The sequence below is a fragment of the Magnolia sinica genome, chromosome 7 (genome assembly GCF_029962835.1).
Source record: "Magnolia sinica isolate HGM2019 chromosome 7, MsV1, whole genome shotgun sequence".
Classification (NCBI taxonomy): Eukaryota; Viridiplantae; Streptophyta; class Magnoliopsida; order Magnoliales; family Magnoliaceae; genus Magnolia; species Magnolia sinica.
In genome coordinates this window covers 33,793,569-33,813,452 of record NC_080579.1, presented here as the reverse complement: position 1 = coordinate 33,813,452, position 19,884 = coordinate 33,793,569, and positions in this window count along the sequence as shown.

The window sequence follows — 19,884 nt, the reverse complement described above, 5'->3', positions numbered from 1 at the left end:
ACGAAGTTGGGCCTAGACGGCCTACACATAACAAGTATGGGCTTACCAATGGGCCCTAGGAAGAGTTACAATGCGGACATTTAACCATCATTGCTCTTACAATGTGGACATCAAACCATCATTGCTCCTAAGGCATGGCCCACCATAAACATCATTACATATATCATGGTAGAATCACACATCACAATGGACCTCCCATACATCACATTAGGCCCCACACAAAGGCCTCACATACGTCTCATTGGGCCTCACTCATGGTCCTCATATACATCACATTGGGCCTTAACCCATGGGCCTCAAATACATCACAATGGGCCTCATATACATCAAGTGGGCCACATCACATGGGCCGCACCGATGGGCTTCATATATATCAAGTGGGCCACATCATATGGGCCGCACCAATGGGCCTCATATACATCAAGTGGGCCGCATCCACGAGCCGCACCAATGGGCCTTATATACATCAAGTGGGCCACATCAATGGGTCGCACCAATGGACCTCATATACATCAAATAGGCCGCATCACATGGGCCGCACCATCTACACCATTCATCTATTTTAGAGATCTTTTTAAAGCATTACCCAAAAATGAATCACATCAGAAGATCATCTGGACCATACCACAAATCACAGTGGAGATAATGATTTCCACCCTTAAAATTACCAGGGCCCACCATAACGTTTATTTTCCATCCAATTTGTTCATACGGTCACAAAGACCTGAATCAAGAGGAAAAATAAATATCATATTCATCCAAAACTTCTGTGATCACTAAAGGATTTCAATGGTAGGCATTCAACTCTCCACTATTTTCTGTAGTGTGGTCCACCTGATAGATCTGCCTCATTTTTAGTCTTAGGCCTTAAGACAAGCTCGCTAATTAGATGGATGGTGTGGATGTAAAACAGGTGGACGGCATAGGGGAATACAAAATACATATATCACGGTGGGTCCTAGACACGTGGCCCACCAGATTTTTGGATCTGCCTCACGTCCAGATGGACGATGAGGATATAACATAGGCCTTATGATCAGCCCACTTGCTAACGTCAATGTACTAGCTATATACCTGGTGTGAGGTGATCCAGCCAATCACCATCCAGCAATTGGATGGTAAGGATACAATACATACGAGGTGGGTCTCACCCGTCTAGGATGCTGGATGGTGTGGATAAGACACTTACATCACAGTGGGGTCCACAGAACTTTCTAGTTGCAATACAGTAGCTATATAGCTGGTGTCAATGTACACCAACCAATCCTTATCCGAATAGGTGGGTCTCACGTGGGGCCCACCACATATACATATATACATATGTATATCATTTATATACATATATTTTATTATTATTATTTTTTTTTTTTTAAACGAGCAGCAACATCCAGGCTTGGGACGGCCTAGATGAACTTCATACATCATGTGGCCTGGCCCCACAGACTAGATGGCCTGATACAACGCATGCATCATGTGGGACCCACCGTTCATGGTCTAGATGGTGCAAGTACAACACATACCTCATGTGGGCTCCACAGCTATAGACAGGCACACGTACAGGTGGACTCCACCGTCCAGAATGCTTGGATGGTGTGGGCAGTATATACATCACAGCAGGCCCCCGTCTAAGAACTGGACGGCATGGATGAAACATTACAAGGTGGGTCCCACATAAGTGGCCCACCATAGTTTAGGATCAAACTAATATTTGTGTTTTTACCTCATCCAGGGCCCGAAAATGGGCAACAAGTGAGCTCCATTACTGGACATCTAGAAAAATCTAGACAGTCCAGATTTGATCACATCGGGTGGGCCACACACATATATATCATCATCATCATCAAAAGAAAGGGAGAGAGAGAACGGTGAGATGAAGGGACCCCGGCACTATGGGCCCTCCCTTCCATGCATTACAACATACATCAAGTGAGTCCCATTACATGTGGGCCCACCAATCAAAATCAATGGTGGAGATCCCATCTCCACCAAAATGCAAGGTCTAGATGACCTTTTCATACTAGGAAATAAACATCATGATGGGGTCCATGGAGAATGGCCCAATCATGGAATGATCGTGTGAATCATGGTGGGCCATCAGCCACACTTAGGGTCCAAAGTGAGATCCATACCATCAATCGGTAGGCCCCACTTGGTCCGTCATCAAAACATAAATCTAAGCCTATAAAACACCCACCGTTGGATCTTCTTAGTCCAATGAAATGTCAAACTCCTTGGCTCTCTCTTTGATGGAAGATGATGAGGATTGAAGGGTTGGGATGAGGGATCTTGGGTTAGGAAGTGGGCCACACACAAAATACTATTCTCTCTTGGAATGCTTGGAAGGCCAACCTCTGGGTTGCTTGGAAAAATGGGTAGAGAAGAGAGAGAGAGAGAGAGAGAGAGAGAGAGAGAGAGAGAGAGGGTGGTTGTAAGAGAGAGGTGATGGGTGGAGTGATGGATGGAGTGATGTAAGGGTTGACTTTAGGGATACCTAGTATAAGAGAGGTGACATGTGAGGTATGAGTGTGATGGGTTGAGTGATGGGTTGTGTACTTGATTAATTGATTGATTGATATGATGGATTGGGTAAAGATTCTCTCAGAATTAGCAATGCACGGTATTTTTCTCGAAATGAATGCGAGCCCACAACTCTTAGCCTGGGTGTCGCATCGGTGCGCAAGATGCAGCATTGGAAAAGCGGCGACGGTGCAGTCGCTGGGGTATAAGTTTCGAGTTGAGCCGACTCATATCTACAGGATGCGACTCAGGGTCACACACAAATGCCGATTACAAGTCGCGGGTTGTCGGAATTCGACAGGGAGGATCGCTGGAGTCTACGGAACGATGTGGACTAGGATACGGGCCTTACTTTTTTCCTAGGATATTTGCAATCTTCTTAAGAATCTTTTGGGGTTCTTCCTTGAACAATGCCTAGGGACAAAGGGAAGACCCTTGCATAAGGGGAGACCTCTCGTCCAACTAGATGAAAAAAGTTAGCTCCTAAGGAACCGGCCAAGGCCCCTATGGCGTCCTCGGGTATGGTCTCCCCTGCCTCACGACAAGGTACCCCTACCCGACATGCTCCCTCAATGGTGCTCCTCTCGTTGCTCCTCCTGTTGATCCTCCCATTGCTTCAACCATTGCTCCTCTTAGTGAAAATATGCTAGCAAAATATTCAAGGAGGCAACTTGTGCATAAATGACAGATTAATGTAGAGTGCAACCAATCTTTCGGGATTGAACCACTCCTCTCAGTCATTGAATGGACCCCACTTTTGAAGTTTGGTGCTGTCAATCATGATGAGGAGGTCTACAAGTTTCTAACCTACTGTCATACTCTTGTTCTGGACCCACCTTCGATGTTACTGTAGGTCAGTCTACCGTAGTCATCACTCCTGAAGCAGTTGCTAGTCTGCTTGGTCTCACAACATCTTCGGTCGAACTTTCTAACCAAGACATCGATGACCGCACTATCCGCACCTTTATGACCAGATACGTGTGTGGTGGATGAGATGTTCCCTGGCATCAAGGGAATGCTCTCAAAACCAAATTCATGCTTCCCAAATATCATGTCCTCCATGGTATCTTCTCCACAAATGTATATCCTCATGGTACTAATTGTGTGGATCTTACCCCGTTCATGCTCATGGTCTTATACAACGTTACGATGGGCCTTAAGTTATGCCTTCCATCCTTGATTATACATCAACTAGCAGTCATTGTTCACAGTACTAGGCTGACTCACCTTCCTTTTCTGCACCTTACTTGTGTGTTGAGTCAAGAGTGTGGCTTGGCCACCACTAATGACCCAGAACGTCCCATGCAATCTTTCACCAACTTAAATATCAAACGCATGGATTTGAAATTTCACCACTCCCATTAGAACTGGGAATTCAAGATGGCCATGATATTCAAGCAGAAATAGAGATTTGGGAGACGGAGGCTCCCATCGATGATGAGGTTCGCCCTCCGCCAATCCTTTCGACCACTCCTGACTCTACGAACACTTGACGTCACAAGCATCATTAGGATCAGATTGGATCTATTCTTCATGAACCGGCTCATATCGAGGAGCACTTTGATCGGCAAGATGAATGCTTAACAAGAACAAAGAAGAGGCTCACTAGCATTGAGCAGATGGCACAGCCTTGCAGCGAACTGCGCAACACATTGTCGAGTTGTTGATTTGCCGCTATGATGACTTGGTCCATCATGACGATGCCCCTGCACAGTGATTTTAACATTCATTGCATACCTATGTCGATATGATAACTATCGCATATGTATCTTTTTGAATGCCCTAGTTTGTGTATGTGTATGCAGTGATAGATTGTTTTTTTGGGGAATTATGCTACATTTCTTTTGGTTGATATTGCCCATGGATGGGCCACTTACTTTTTGGATATGCCATGCTTGGGCATTTTTCTTAATGATATATATATATATATATATATATATATATATATATATATATATATATATATATATCTACACACACACACACACACACACACACACACACACACACACACATATATATATATATATATATATATATATTGTGGCATTGATATTAAGTTTGACCTATATTAATTCTTCTAACTTTACATACTTCAAAATATAGGTTTTCATATGCTCCAAATTCTCCAACTTCAGTTATGTAGCGTCACCTTACTTTCTACTGACTGACCCTGTGCCAATGATTGACATAAATGGGGAGAACAATCCCACCATTGTGTTCTTATGGTTGTGTGTTTAAAGCAAATGTTGATGCAAGTTGATAGGGGGAGCAGCAGCTCAAGCAACACAATTGTGTCTTTTTTTTTTCTAGAATACAATTTTGTAAAATTGTGTAGTGTTGATGTACACACAATTTAGTTTGTTGTTTTAGGTGTTCTAGGCATTTTGTCATATAATTGACAAAGGGCGAGATTGAAAGTGCCCTTGTTTGACAATTAATGTGACCGTTGAGTTATTCAGTCCAGTGAGCCCCACATGAAAGAACTACAAGATGCAGACTCAACAAAGTGGATGAATCAAGATCTTCAAAGGTAAATTAAACCTCACATTCCATGACCAAAACACCTCAGGTATATAATCCCCATTAAAATCTATTCCAAAAGCAACAAGGAAATCATGTTTCATAGATTAGATAATAGAAAACTAAGTTGGAAAATCATATGAAAAATCTTATAAGTTTTATACATACTTCGAGTCATCGAACATGTCTCGATGACATCAAACATACATGTTCGATGACATTAAACGTGCCTCGATGACATCGAATAAGAGTCCTTAGATGTTCAGTAACCAAATAGATTATGGACTGAAATCTTGAGTCATTGAATAGGTTTCGATGACATCGAACATACTCAATGACATCGACTATAACACCCTATTTTTCAAAATCTGAGTAAACAACCCGTTTCCAAAAACCCGGGTGTTAACTAAACAAATTAATATAATCATAGTGCAATAAGATAAAACCAAGCGTAGAGGACTATCATATAACCAAAATATCAGAATCCTGGTCCACACAACTAGGGACCTTAAGTACAAAACTCAAAGTTTCAAAAGTATCAAGACAACTAAAAAGGAAATAACTGTAACTACTGATTAAGCCCGTAGTATTCTGCCACCTACTAACACGGGTCCTCCTCGTAGTATCCCTCCTTCAATTCTACCACAATGACATCAAAACGTGCACCATAGCCGTCCTCCCCTACACTTGCATTCTCTGTACGATTGAATATTCGATGAATGAGTGGCCAACTCAGTGTGAATTCTCCTTAATATTACACACCGCCGCCTTAGCTAAGCATAGTTAAAAACTACAAAGCATTCAAAACAACACATGATGCAAACTTACTTAAATACATGCATGTGTGAATGCACATCGACCTGGGGATGCTCATCTAGTCGAACTTGGGCTCATCACCTGTGCATATGACTGGTCACCAGCATACCACATCACGTGCGTAAATCATGTACAAGATAATGACCAAGCCATCATACATCACATACGTGGGTCGATAGTCGATGGTCTGGGAGCTAGCAAAATGATACCCCACTAAGCTTAAGGGCAGGTGCTACAGCATCCAAAATTAGCCACCTGTCATCGCCCATATGCTATGTATGCATGATTAGTCAAACAATTATTATTTCAATTACAACCAGCCAATTTAAGTAAACTCAAAGGTCACTACGGGGGGCTTGTGACCCAGCATAGGCTGACAGCTCGGGCATAATGTCCCATGACCACCATCCCCAGCTCATGAGGCTACCACCTTAGGATGTTTAATAGAAACTCATTGACTAGCGGCTAATCAAGTTCAATACGAGGAGGGAATTACCATCACATGGTTGTATGGGAATGAATCATCGAAGGCGCAAGGGCAAATACCAAATATTAGGACAAAAATAAGTCAGTGCGATAAAAGGGCGTATGATATAAATACTAGATTGAGATGGTAGGGCAACATTAAATCAGAGCGGTAAGGAGTTCATCCCCAAGGCCACGTAGGTGAAAACATCCTATGGATGGTAAATCCTCGTTAATAATTCACCACCAAAATAACCTGCAAGTCAAGGTTCTATTTCTAACCCATTTTGTCTCATTACACCCTAAGTGTGGGCTCACATACATAAGTGGAGTTTTCCACTATTTAATGTAGTGATTTGGATTCTATAAGTGAATTACAAACGATTTATTGACATAGCATGCAAGATATGTGTTGATAATAAAATTCTTAACTATCACCACAGATTGTGAAATCAAAGCATAAGCTATCAGTTAAAATGGAAACATGATTTATAAGCTATCAATTAAAAATGGAAACTTAGCATGTAGAGTTTAGTGTTTATTGCATGTGAATGTGGTTTGCAAACTATTAAGTATAGATCAGTGTAAGCTATTCAATATGATACAGTATCTAGTATAAGTGATCAAGGGTTCTAAGCTAGTAATCATGAATTAAATGGAAACTATCCTTGGACTAATTTGGAAATGGAAAGCTTAAGGGGAAGAAGTCATCACCTTATGGGTCGACTATATCTCCACAGACTAAGAATCCCGTAATGCCAACTTGTTTACCTTGGTGAGCTAAATTAGAGGTGCAATGGTTCAGTCCTAGTAAAGATAGATTAGCTTCCGTAGAGATTGACTGACACAAGATGACTATGGGCAACACTAAGGCCTCTTTATATCTAGAAATAGCTTAAGCAAGGAGAGAGTCGACTTACTGAGTTGACTCAGTTGGCCTGAACTCGATTGAAATGGATTACCTGAAGAGTGGCCTTCGTGTTATGATTTAATTTGAGAAGTTTACATGGCTGATCAATCAACTGAGTACATCCTTGAAACAAATGGTATTTGGAGTCAGTTCCTGTGACTCATGGCGAGTCGACTCAGTTGATTCAGACTCAGTGGAAGGAGTTACCTGCTGAATGGCATTTGTGTGAGGTCCTAGGTTAGGGAAGCTGGCGTTACTAGCCTATCTGCTGAGGGTGATCCTGAAATAAACGAGGATTCAAGTCGCACCCTGAGATGTAAGGTGAGTCGAATTAGACTCTAAGCGTTGGTTTTAGCTGTTTGGCTTGTTAGCTGATGCACAATTGGCGGTTAGAGTTGTCGTAAGCTCGAGGTGTCCCTGACGCGAGCGGGTGGCCTATCTTCTTCTCTCTCAGCCACTACTCCTGTTAGAATCGAACAAGGGCTGAGTTGAGGTTCGACCCAGATGCCCGGAGGGGCCGACTCGACCCAGGTGGCTGTCCTGACTCAGCAGACTCAACTGGCAGCCTAACAAGATGAAAGCTATGGTGAGCTACTAGGTCTACCTTGGACCTCTCTTAGAGCCTCACTCGACCTAACCCTAAAAAGGAGAGGGTTAGTTTGGCACCCTGCAATGGCAACTTGCCCAACAGTCCAAGAAGTCTGACTCAATTCCAACAGACTCAAGCTCTATCGAACTCGGGCGCTCCCATCTCTCCACTTTTCACTCTTTCTTTCTTCCTTACTCTGTCTCTCTCTGACTCGGTGCGGATAGCTCGATGCAGTACGGCACTGAAACTAACTCCGATATTCTCTCCTTCTTCCCTCTCCTATCCTCTCTCCTATTTCCTCTCTTGGGATACTGGCGGGAATCCTGAGGGAATAGGTCTCTTCTTATAGGTGTAGAGTTGCCCACGGTTGCCCTAGCCATTACAGTGAACGGCCAGGATGATGGCCACTTTTGCGCCCTCATCTCTACTTTTCACTTTGCATGGGGGCAATCCATTTGTGGGATGGATCTCCTACTACCGTGGTCCACTAAAAGGGTACCTCTGTTCAGCAAATGGGGTCCACATGATCATAATGGGTTCTCAAGTTTAACAGAGAAGATGATGTCGCCTTTAATGATGACTTTATATCAACGGTCTAAGATGGCAATTCTTGCCATCTGGGAGGTCCAGAAGGTTCCTCTGACCCTTGTGGGGTCCACTATTCTCATCACGGTTCGCCCAACATGCCTCAACTCACGAGATAATCTACCGCAAATTTTTTCTCACGCAGGGTGTGAATTTCTCGTGAAAGCAGTTAGGGCCGTGGTCGTCCTAAGTCGGATGTCAGGATAATCAGACCAAGCCTCAAGGACAGCCCAAATCTCGCCAACTAGCATGTCCCGAAGAAGAAAGCCCTCGACCATCTTTCTTCTATCAGCAGCATGCCTACCTTTTCTTAGCGTTGAATGCAGAGCAGGGATGTTTTGTTGGATGAAGGGTTGTGGCTGAAGGGAGGCAAAGGGTGCGGATCGCCAGCATGGCAACGAGACATGCTTCCCATTTTTGAAAGAAGGCCGCACGCGCATTACAGTTGCCACACCGTACATGTGCATGTATCCACACGCAAGTAGGTGGTAAACATGAGGTTGGGTCTAACTTTTACCTTATACAGGATGAGCGGTTTAGATTAAGTCAGTGTGTCCCGCCTTGACCACTATGGTCTGGTTTTGGAACGGCAGGAAACACATCATGCTTGCATGTTTGTGTCTGTCCCTGCGCGATCCTACGCGTGCATGGACTTGTAAGGATGACATGGTTCTAATTGTTTTTAGCATCCCGACATGATGGACAGCTCGAATCACAAAGGTGGGCCCGTGTTGTGGGCCACTGATCATCCAAAACGGGCATTGTTAGTTCAAATGCAGCTCGGGCGTGAAAATCTAGTTGTTTTGAGATTTCTCGGGTCAGTGCCTAGTTTAACTAGGTATTAGGTCTGGTATGCCGTCGACATATGTCTATTATGGTGCACATCCAACCAATTGTGGGGTCCACGGTGATGTGTCTGGTAATCCACTCCGTCCATCGACTTCCATCTGTCAGTCAAGTCTTTTGACTAGAGTCGGGATGGATCTAGCGCTTCGATGGGTCATCGTATTCGAATTTTGCATTATCCCATCGATTCCTATCGTTCAATTGACTAGATTGATTTAACTCAAATTCCAATGGCCAAGGGAGCACCAAGGACTCGTTCGGGTGTTTATCTCTTAACTCTTATATGGGCGACACTACTTGTATGCCTATTGGTGAGTTTGGTATCTCTAGTCATCCATTCGATCCAGGGGTTGGATATAGCGACTTGGGTCCCTATTAAAGCCGATCTAAGGCAAGTGATTCGAGGGTTGTGTTCCTGTCCTAAACTAGTGCCTGATCTTATAAGACCAGTTGGTTGTGTGGGTGAGGTTTACCTAGTTTAGGCTAGAGCTATTCACTTAATTTTAGGTTTATGTTTAGATTAATCTTAGTTTTAGTGGTAACACCTATGTACCAAAAGTGCGAGGTGTTACATCGAACCTCCCTCAATGACATCGATGAAAGAATCTTAAATGTCCAGCAACCAAAATGAAACAACTCTCATGTCATCGAACAAGCCTCGATGATAGTGAACGTTCATGTTCGATGACATCAAAAACTGTGACACTTATGTCTAGCAAGCTCAAGTTGAAAAATCACTTAAAATCTTCGATGACTCGAACAATGTTTGTTGACATCGAAGTATGTTCGGTGACATCGAACAATGATATAAGATTGTCCAGCAAGCTCCAAACATTTTTAGCGAAACTCCCTATGTCATCGAACTATTACTCGATGACATCGAAGGACACCTTCGATGACTTTGAAGCATGTTCAATGACATCGAACAATGACATAAGAGTGTCCAGCAAGCTTCGAATATTTTCAATAAAAATCCCAGTGACATCGAACTATTACTCGATGACATCGAAGGTGACCTTCAATGTCATCCAGTAACAGCTCGATGACATTGAATGCAGACAGAATCTGCCTGTTTTTTTACCGTTGGGATTTTTACCTTTATATTCGAAGGCTTGGTTTCTGGATTGGTATTGAGAAAAAGAGTGAGATCTGAAAGAGTAATTGTTACCTACCATTATAAATCCTCTTTCTCATGAAAGTTCATCCTTCAACCTCTTCTTAAATGCAATCATTGAAGAATCGATAGATTAGATTGGAAAATGAACTTCACCATTCAAGGATCCTCCATTAACTCACTTAATGGCAAATCATTGTGTTGGAATCTCTTGAATGCATAATACCCTAGAATCTCTCTGTCATTTAAAGACCAACATCCATTAGAGTAGATTCCTCTAAATACCTTGACCCAACTCTGGTGACTTGCATTGGGGGCATCTACAGTTGTTCCGGTTCATGGGAGCTAAAGATTCTTCATCATCAAGGGAGATTATCTTCATAATGTGTTAGAAAAGGGGCTCACCTACTTACAAGTAAGTTATTAGATTCCATAAAATCTGAAGACCTTTTCTTGTGTAGGATTGGGTTTCAAGTTGTATCTCACAAACTTGCCAAGACCTTTTTATAGGCCTCCGACTGGAGAATAATATACAGTCCTTGTGTAGGATCTATAGTGCCTTGTGTAGGCATGTATGGTTGCCTTGGGTAGGCAATTCCTTGTGTAGTATATATTTGTCTTGTGTAGGCAATACCTTATGTAGGTTGTGAAGGTTTATGGTTAACCTGATTTAAAACCATTGGATAGTATAATCTGGCACACTCTAGGGTGGAGTGTGTCAGCCAGGAGTGGAGTAGGAACATAGTTGAACCACTATCACTGTGTTTGTGATGATTCTTGTATATTTGGATTAATTGTTGAAATGCTCAATTATGCATCATTTATGTTTAATAAAATGATGCACTTAGATCTCTTAATGTTTTAGAATATGAATGTGATTGATTCTTTGATAATCTTACTCAACTAATCTTAAATTGGTAGATATTATAGCATTATAAGATTAGATATTTTTAAAAAGTCCTATTCACCCTTCTTTAAGACCTTGGTCATACATTCGTAATTTGATAGTAGCAGTTTAACCGAATGGCATCCTTTGGTAAGCAAAGGTGCCATAGGGACATGTGAATGTTGTCTTTTCTTGATCTTTAAGGGCTATCTCTATCTAATTGTAGTCCGAATAGCCGTCAAGGAAGTAAAAATAAGAATGACCAGCTAACCTTTCTAAAATTTGATCAATGAAGGGTAAAAGAAAGTAGTCCTTCCTTGTGATGGTATTCAACTTTCTATAGTAATGCACATTCTCCAACTAGTAGTAACTCTAATTGGCATAAGTTCATTGTCGGCATTCGCTACGATGGTGATTCCAGACTTCTTAGGAACCACCTGAGTTGGACTCACACATTAACTGTCGGATATAGGGATATGATACCCACATCCAACAACTTAAGTACCTCAGCCTTAACCACGTCCTTCATGTTTGGATTTAATCGATGTTGTGGTTGCCGGGAGGTTTTTGCATTATCCTCAAAATGAATGCGGTGAGTACAAATCAAAGGGTCAATTCCCTTGAGGTCCGCAGTCGACCATCCAAGGGTTCCTTTATGCTCAATGAGAGTGAAATAAGTACACTCTCCTGTTCTTTCTCAAGGTGGGAAGAAATCACCACCGGGTATGTCTCATCTTGACCTAAGTAGACATATTTAAGATTAGCGGGCAAAGGTTTTAGGTCAAACTTTGGTGCTTTGAGGCTAGGCGGTAGAGGCACTATATCGGTTTGGGGCAATTTCTCAAATTGTAGCCTCCACCGGTTAACTTCAAGTACCGGCGTAGCATCAAGCATGACATCCATCTCCCTAATTATGTCATCATCTAAATTAGGGAAGTGGACCAAGCATGCCTCTAAAGGGTTAGAGTGTAGAGTCAAAAGTACTCTATCTTCCACGAAAGAATCTATCAAGTTAATGTCGTGGATATCATCAACATTCTCTGATTGTTTGCTTATGTTGAAAAAGATATTGAGCTCCAATTCCATATTTTCGAAAGATTAATTCATAATTCCATTCCTACATATCATTTTTTTTAAAAATGGATTTTTTCGGCCATCCGAGGACCGCACTCGGGATAGGCAAACCGAGCTCTATTTGGGGAAAAAATTTCAAACTCTCATTTCAACTTCTTCTTCCTTAGCTCGCCGGTGCTTCCTTCGGCCAACCCATCAATTTAGACTTCTTGTAAGTGAATCTTTTTTAGTTTTCTTCTAGATTTAAGCTCCTAGTAGTAATTTATTGAAGATTTCATCATCTTATTTGAATCTAGAGCTCTCTTTTGTTGGGTTTTAGTTGAAATTTTTGATCTAGATTATTTCATCTATTTGTTGGTATTTCTTTGATAATATCTAGTCATTTTCTTCCATGGAAACTCGGACTAAGCGTACTGTTCATCGTCCTCAGTCTAGTTCCTCCTCTCGCTTTGCTAATCAGGTTGTGCGCACTATTCGCTCACCGGAAAATGATCCGGAGAATGTGCGGGATTTCCATACCCGTAGCATAATTATTAAGCGCACTGTGAATGTAAATCACATTGCCCAATTTTGCCTTCTTGAAATTCTATCCGAGGTAGGATGGGAGAAGATCTTTGCGTGGGGTGATGCATCTTATCGGTCCATCGCTCAAGGGATGTATGCATCCATTTGTGACATCTCTTCTGAACAACTTTTACTATTCTGTTTAAGGAAGACACCGTCACCCTTACACCCTCCATCATATTGTCTATTATAGACATTGATATGGCAGAAGATGGAATTCCTATTCCGCCACTTTTTGAAGATATGTATCCAACGGAAAGAGATTCTCTCACTCGGGTGTTATGTGGTTTTAATGCAACTTGGCATAATCGTAACTCACTCCTCACCTATAATCTTCTTTCAAAATATCATGTTTTGCATCGTATTTTCACTTCTAATGTCTATCCTCATGCTGGGAATAAGACTGATCTTACTTCCTATATGATGCGCATTATGCATTCCATCATTTCTAGTATTCACATTTGTCTTCCATCGTTGATTACTTAATTATTCAGTATCGTCTCCATCCTCGTCATGGGTTTATTCCATTTGCATTCCTTATGAATTTCATTGCTTTGCGGTATCATGTCCAAATTCCCTCGACTGAAGCATTGGAGTCCGAGCTCCCTTTCGGTAATGCAAATTTAAATATGATGCAACTTGATTTAAGGCCCGAGAAGTGAGATGATCAAAAAGTTGTTCCTAAAGGAGATGTCAACATGGATGACACCTTTGCTAACCTGGAATAATCAGACGATACCAATGACTCCAACTTTCAGCCTTCATAATTTTCAGAGAGGTTGGAGATTTTAGAGAAGAAGGTGGATAACATGCATGTTTCTCAGGAAGCATTACTTCAAACTCAGAAACAACAAATGAAGTACATAAAAAAGTACTTTCATCGTTTTGGTAGGAGTCTGAATATTAATGATCCTGATGTGCCTGCATCGTCCTTGTCACGCCCCAAACTCGGAGACCGGGCTCACAAAATTCCCGATCGCCGAATCCGGCATCGACAGCCTCCATAGAACCCCATTCTCAGCTCCCGACAACCATTCACCAGGTTTCAATCCTGGGATAACTACAAGGAGGATTTATAATCATCAATCTAATTCATAATGAGCATAACCAAAAGCATAACCCATGAACAATAACCACAAGAACACACCACAAAATCCACTATGATCAAAAACTTTTGAGTACAATGCGTCTGAAAGGAAAATACAATGTAACGAAAGTAACAAAACTCCAGAAGCTCGGCTGCACACTCCAATTATTGTGAGACTATGGCTACAACTTCGTCCTGGCGTCACTTGCACGCATCAATCGTGCATAAGCTTATAGAAAGCTTAGAGGGTAGTGTAAGTGTGTGCGCAATATAAGCGTGCTCAGAATGCAAGGTCAGAGTAATACGGAATCATGGTGATGAGTACATGAATGCAATCAGCCGTACCAAGGCTATGCGGTGCAAGATATGAATGCTATCGACCATAACACGGCCATGCGATGCGAGATGCAACTCAAGCATGCCAATCCTCATCATATATCAATACAGTTCTCATTCTGGATAATCACCGGGGTTCAATACACTCCAAATGGCACTGTCGCTCTCCTAGCCACACAGTCCAAGTGAGCGTAAGAAACCTCACTATCCGCTGGCCAATAGTCTACCAATACCTATCCAGCACGTCGATAGCGGACCCATTCACGAGCTGGTCAAACTCAGCCTAGTATTGCCCCCTACCCTCGGGCGAGTAAGGCCACACCCCTTTTCCAACCGACCATGACACAGTGAGAGACACGGCCTCCTGGTATTCGGCCATCCTGTGCTCATATATCCACTCGGTCTCGATGTTGGATCATCCTCTGGTACCATCGGGTTTAGGAATTTTCACCCAGGGACATCTATGGCGCCCGTATGCTAGAACCAAATATTTTTGGTATCCAATCCAGCCACCCACGATGTGTCTGTGGAGGCTTTGGCCCTGATGTCGTTAGGGCATACAATGATCACACAAATGCAAGTGCATGAATCACCCTACCAAACATACAACAATCCTGCGCGCGCCGCGCGCTTATGTAAGGCAACTCCGCCTATCAGGGAGCCCATAAACAATCTGCCCGAAGGCATATGTTATGATCAGTCACTTCTTATATTAGGCATACATATGATGCGTATGATCATGAATCATGAATCTATACTAAACATGTATAAAGAGATGGGCTCTGTGTATAACGAAGATGGGCCTAGACGGCCTACTTACTACAAGTATGGGCCTATCAGTGGGCCTTAGGGAGAGTTATAATGTGGACATTTAACCAACATTATCCATTCAATGTGGACGTCAAACCATCATTGCTCCCAAGGCGTAGCCCACTACAATAGTCAACACATGAACCATGGTAGAATCACGTTGTAATGGATCTCATGTACAACCCATTGGGCCTCGACCCATGGGCCTTCAATACATCAAATGCACCTCAAACCATGGTCTCACATATATCAAAGTGGGCCTTAGTGGGCGACCATGAATACATTAAGATGGGCCTCAACTAATGGCCTTATACAAATCAAAGTGGGCCTTAATGGACGGCCCATAAATACATCAAAATAGGCCTAGTCACATGGGCCTCATATGGCAGCCCATGATTGGCAAAATTAGAAGGACAGAGGGTCCGACACACTCATCACGGTGGACTTGCCTAGGGTGGCCCATATTTAGGGCACATAAATAGGGTGGACCCCACAAAATAAATGAACAGTGTGGATACAAAGCATACATTAGTGGGTCCCGTGTGGGCCCACCATAAACATTTTTTCCATCCAATATGTGGATAAGGTCACATAGACCCTGGGGCCACTATACTATTTATTTGCCATCCATCGGTTCATAAGGTCACGTGGACCAGGGGGTAGGGCCCACTGTAATATTTATTTGCCTCCAATTTGTTCATGAAGTCAAGTGGACCAGGGCCCACCATAATGTTTATTTGCATCCAGACCGTTGATAAGGTCACGTGGACCAAGGGGTCCACTAGAATGTTTATTTGCCACCTAAACCGTTCATAGGGTCATGGTCAAGGGCCCACCGCAGTGTGGTTCACAAATCCAGCCCACCCATTATGTGTGTCCCACTTGGCTAAGCGTTCAAACCAAGTTTCAGCCGCATCCAAATTTTAGGTAGGCCCCACCAAGTGTTTTTATTTGTTTAGGCATGTCTTCATATGATTTTAAATGGTGTGGCCCACCTGAGTTCCAGATATAGCTGATTTTTGGGGATGCCCCATGGACAAAGGGGACCCATCAAATGTAAGGTGTTGATGGTCGAAACGCATCAGGGTGGGGCCCACAACTGGGGCAGTGAGGCCCTGCCAGACCGTCCGCCCGCCAGCCACAGGCGCTACCTGCGCGTTCTGCAGCAGCAGCATCAGCGCTGGCTCCTCTCTCTCACTCTCTTTTTTTGGCATTTTCTTAGGGTTTTGCATAGGTGGGGCCTGCATCTGGAAAATTGGGCCCCACTATTGATTTCCATGTCCCCATACACACCTATCAAGCCCAATATTGGGCAGGTTTTGGCATACCCAATTATCCGGCAGTATTTCAATGGTAGAAACACAATTTGTTATACAATGGTCCACTCGATGATCAGATTGGTCTCAAATTTTGGTTCAACACCTAAAATGATTCGAGGAAGAGGATGGACGGCTTGGATTATAAACATTCATCAACATAGGGCTTGGATGAGCAGCCCACCTCAATCTTTAAAAAGCTAGATTTTTTTTATTGCTGTCAGTACACGCCCACGTCAGTACACGCCTCCATGTTAACCACACTCGTCCAGCGTCCAGGGACGCTGGATGGTCATGGATAAATACCGCATTATAGTGAGTCCCACATACACGTGGCCCACCTATTCAAATCAACATAATATTTGTGCTTTTCCATCATCCAGGTCAGACCCACTAGATGGGATGGATGAAGCAGATGAACGGCATTGATAGAATACTTCCATCATGGTGGGTCCACGATCGGTGTTGATCAAGTGGACCACACCCATAACAAAAGAGAGAGAGAGAGAGAGACGATGAGATAGAGGGACCCCGCCACTATGGGCCCCTCTTGATACATCACATACATCACAACAGTTCCCACCAACATGTGGACTTAAAAAAAAGATTTAACGGTGGATCGCCCACCTCTAAGCCTCCTCCTTGCTCCCTTGGCCTCAAATGTTCCTTGCCTTTGCCTTGGACGGTGGATGATGGGGTTTGGATGGTTGAGATGGAAGATGAGAAGGTGTAGATGGAAGATGAGAAGGTGGATCACACTTGGGAGGGAGAGGGAAGCTTGGACGTATGGAGTGTGTTGGGTTGCTTGGGAGAGAGCTTAAGAAAATGGAATAAAGGAATAAAATAAGAAAAAGAATGGGTGGTATGGGGTGGTTTGAAAAATGGGTAAAAGAGAGATGGTTTAGTTTGAAATTTTTTTAAAGAAGGAATGGTGAGGGAGAGAGAGGTTTGACTTGTGGAAAAAGGAGGAGTGGGGTGGTTGTACTTGGATAAGGGATGCATTTATGGTTGATTGATGAGACTAGTTGTAAAGATTCCCTCGAGATTTGTAAAGCGCGGCGTTTCTTCAAAATAAACGCAGACCGACATCTTCTGGCCTGGTTATCTGGTCAGTGCGTGAGTTGTGGCATTGGAACGGCGGCGACGGCGCGGTCGCCAAGATATAGGTCTCAGTTCGAGCCGACTTTGGCATATAGGTCTTGGCTTAAGATTGTACGCAAACGTCCGTTACGGGTCGAGGATTGCCAGAATTCGACCGATAGGATCGCGGAAGCATACGGAATGATACGGACTAGGGCACGGGTCTTACAGTCCTCTTCTAGCTCTGACTGAGAAACTTTTTTAACATACTATGTTTTGTAATAACTTCTGAATTAATTTTTACTTCTCATACATTTGGATACTATGGTTATTTTTCAATGCATCTTTATCCTTTTGTTTACTGCTCCTATCTTGATTATATTCTATAATGCTTCATTGTTATTTCTTCCTTTGTTAACTTTTGACAAAAAGGGGGAGATATATATATATATATATATATATATGGATGGATGTGATCATCATGAACACATCTCTTTCACATTTATGAGCACACACATTTATATTTTACATTTGCATGCATACTCTATGGAATTATATTTTTGCAGCATGTGATAAATGTGACTAAGTGCTCAGGGGGAGTTTTCGTATTTATGATCTTAGGGGGATTAACAAGATTCAAGCTATCCCTTTTAATGACTCAAATGTTATGTATATGATGTGTTATTGAGATGTTGTAATATGTTATGATGAGTTGTATAAATTGTATGAGTGAGTTTTGTCATGAATTTGACAAGGGGGAGATTGTAAGTGCTTATACTCAAGCACATTATAGTTTGTCAAATTTCGTATTCCTGTTAGGATCGTAAGATCTACTGAAGACAAGTTATCAACTCGATCAAGCATCTGAAAAAAGACTCAACATCTCAAGATAAGATCATTCATTTAAAACACTTCGTATAAGTCAACCATCAGGTGATATAAACCTAGATTGACCATAGGTTAGGTGTATTTCACACATGCATAAAAATGATCATATTTTATGTTTAATACACTCAAGTTAGGCCAAACCAACATTTGGTTCGACCGGCCTAATGAACTTCGGTCAACCCTACATTATTCAGGCAAAAAGACAGATCTGAAAGGATTTTTTTGCGGCTTGTTCGGCAAGCCCGAGGTGGGTTCAGTCAAGTTTCCAGCAATGACACATTTTCAAATTTTAGCCAAATTAGGCCAGCCAAACCACTTGGTCGGCCAGCCGAACTTGGGTCTAGGCTAGCCGAACTTGATTCTGGGCCAGCCAAATTTTTAAAAGATCTTATCCCGCGAAATCTGAGTTCCGTTGGTACGTAATCTTTGGAATCTAGCTAGCCGAACCAACCCTCGAGCCAGGTAAACTTCTAATATCTTTGGCTATAAATAGAGGCTCTTTCTTACTCTTCAAACCATGAAAATTTGTAGATCTATACTGTGTTATAAAGAGAGAAAGTCCAAGCCTCCTTAAGCTATTTGTGTTATAATTTTTATATTTATTTTAGCTAATTCTATTCTCTCTCTCAAGATAGTTTAAAATGTTTTAATAGAGTAATCAATAATCTACTTGAGAAATAGAGAATTGAATTTGCAGAATTAAGGTATCATTCATTTTATTGAAAATATATTAGATCCATGTATTTCTTTTTGGGTTGAACTCATACAAAGACTTCATCTACATCCCAAGAAGAAGATTGCTACATTCAAGCTACAACTACGACTTCGACTAGGCAATCGAAGATAAGTACTATCTTTATATTTATTTCAGTTTGGGTTTTACTAAGATAGCCTGAAAATCTCAGCAGGTTTGTTTGTGGTGATCCCATGAAAATCACAAATTGGGTTTAATTGTGATAGCCCATGAAAATCGCAATAACTGTATCAAGTTGTTAAGGCGACCCTGGGAAAACCTTGAAATAGTGAAAGCCAAAATTGCGAAAGTAGTAATTTTAGGAGTGAAGTAGGTTACGTTTAGGCACTGAAGCATTATAATTCTTTTGTGCATTGCGGTGATTAATTTTTATTATTTATGTCTATCTTGTACTTCATTTATTCTTGCGATAGTTTAATATTTTGATTTCAAAGACGTCGTGAAATAAGGTTGTCCTACCTAAATCTTTTAAGTGAAGGTTGTCCTACAAACTATTTGATATTAAGAATTCAATACTTTACACAATTGAGTTTCTTTGATTTATTATTCCGCATTGAATCGAAATATTTAGCGTAGTCCTATTCACCTCCCCTCTAGGACATCTATAGCTCGTCCTTTTAGTATATGAGGCTAAGGTCGGTATTCGAGGCCGAGGTTGGTATGAGAGGCTGACCACCGAGGTCGAGATTGGTACCTAAGGCTGAGGTTGGTATCCGAGGCCAAG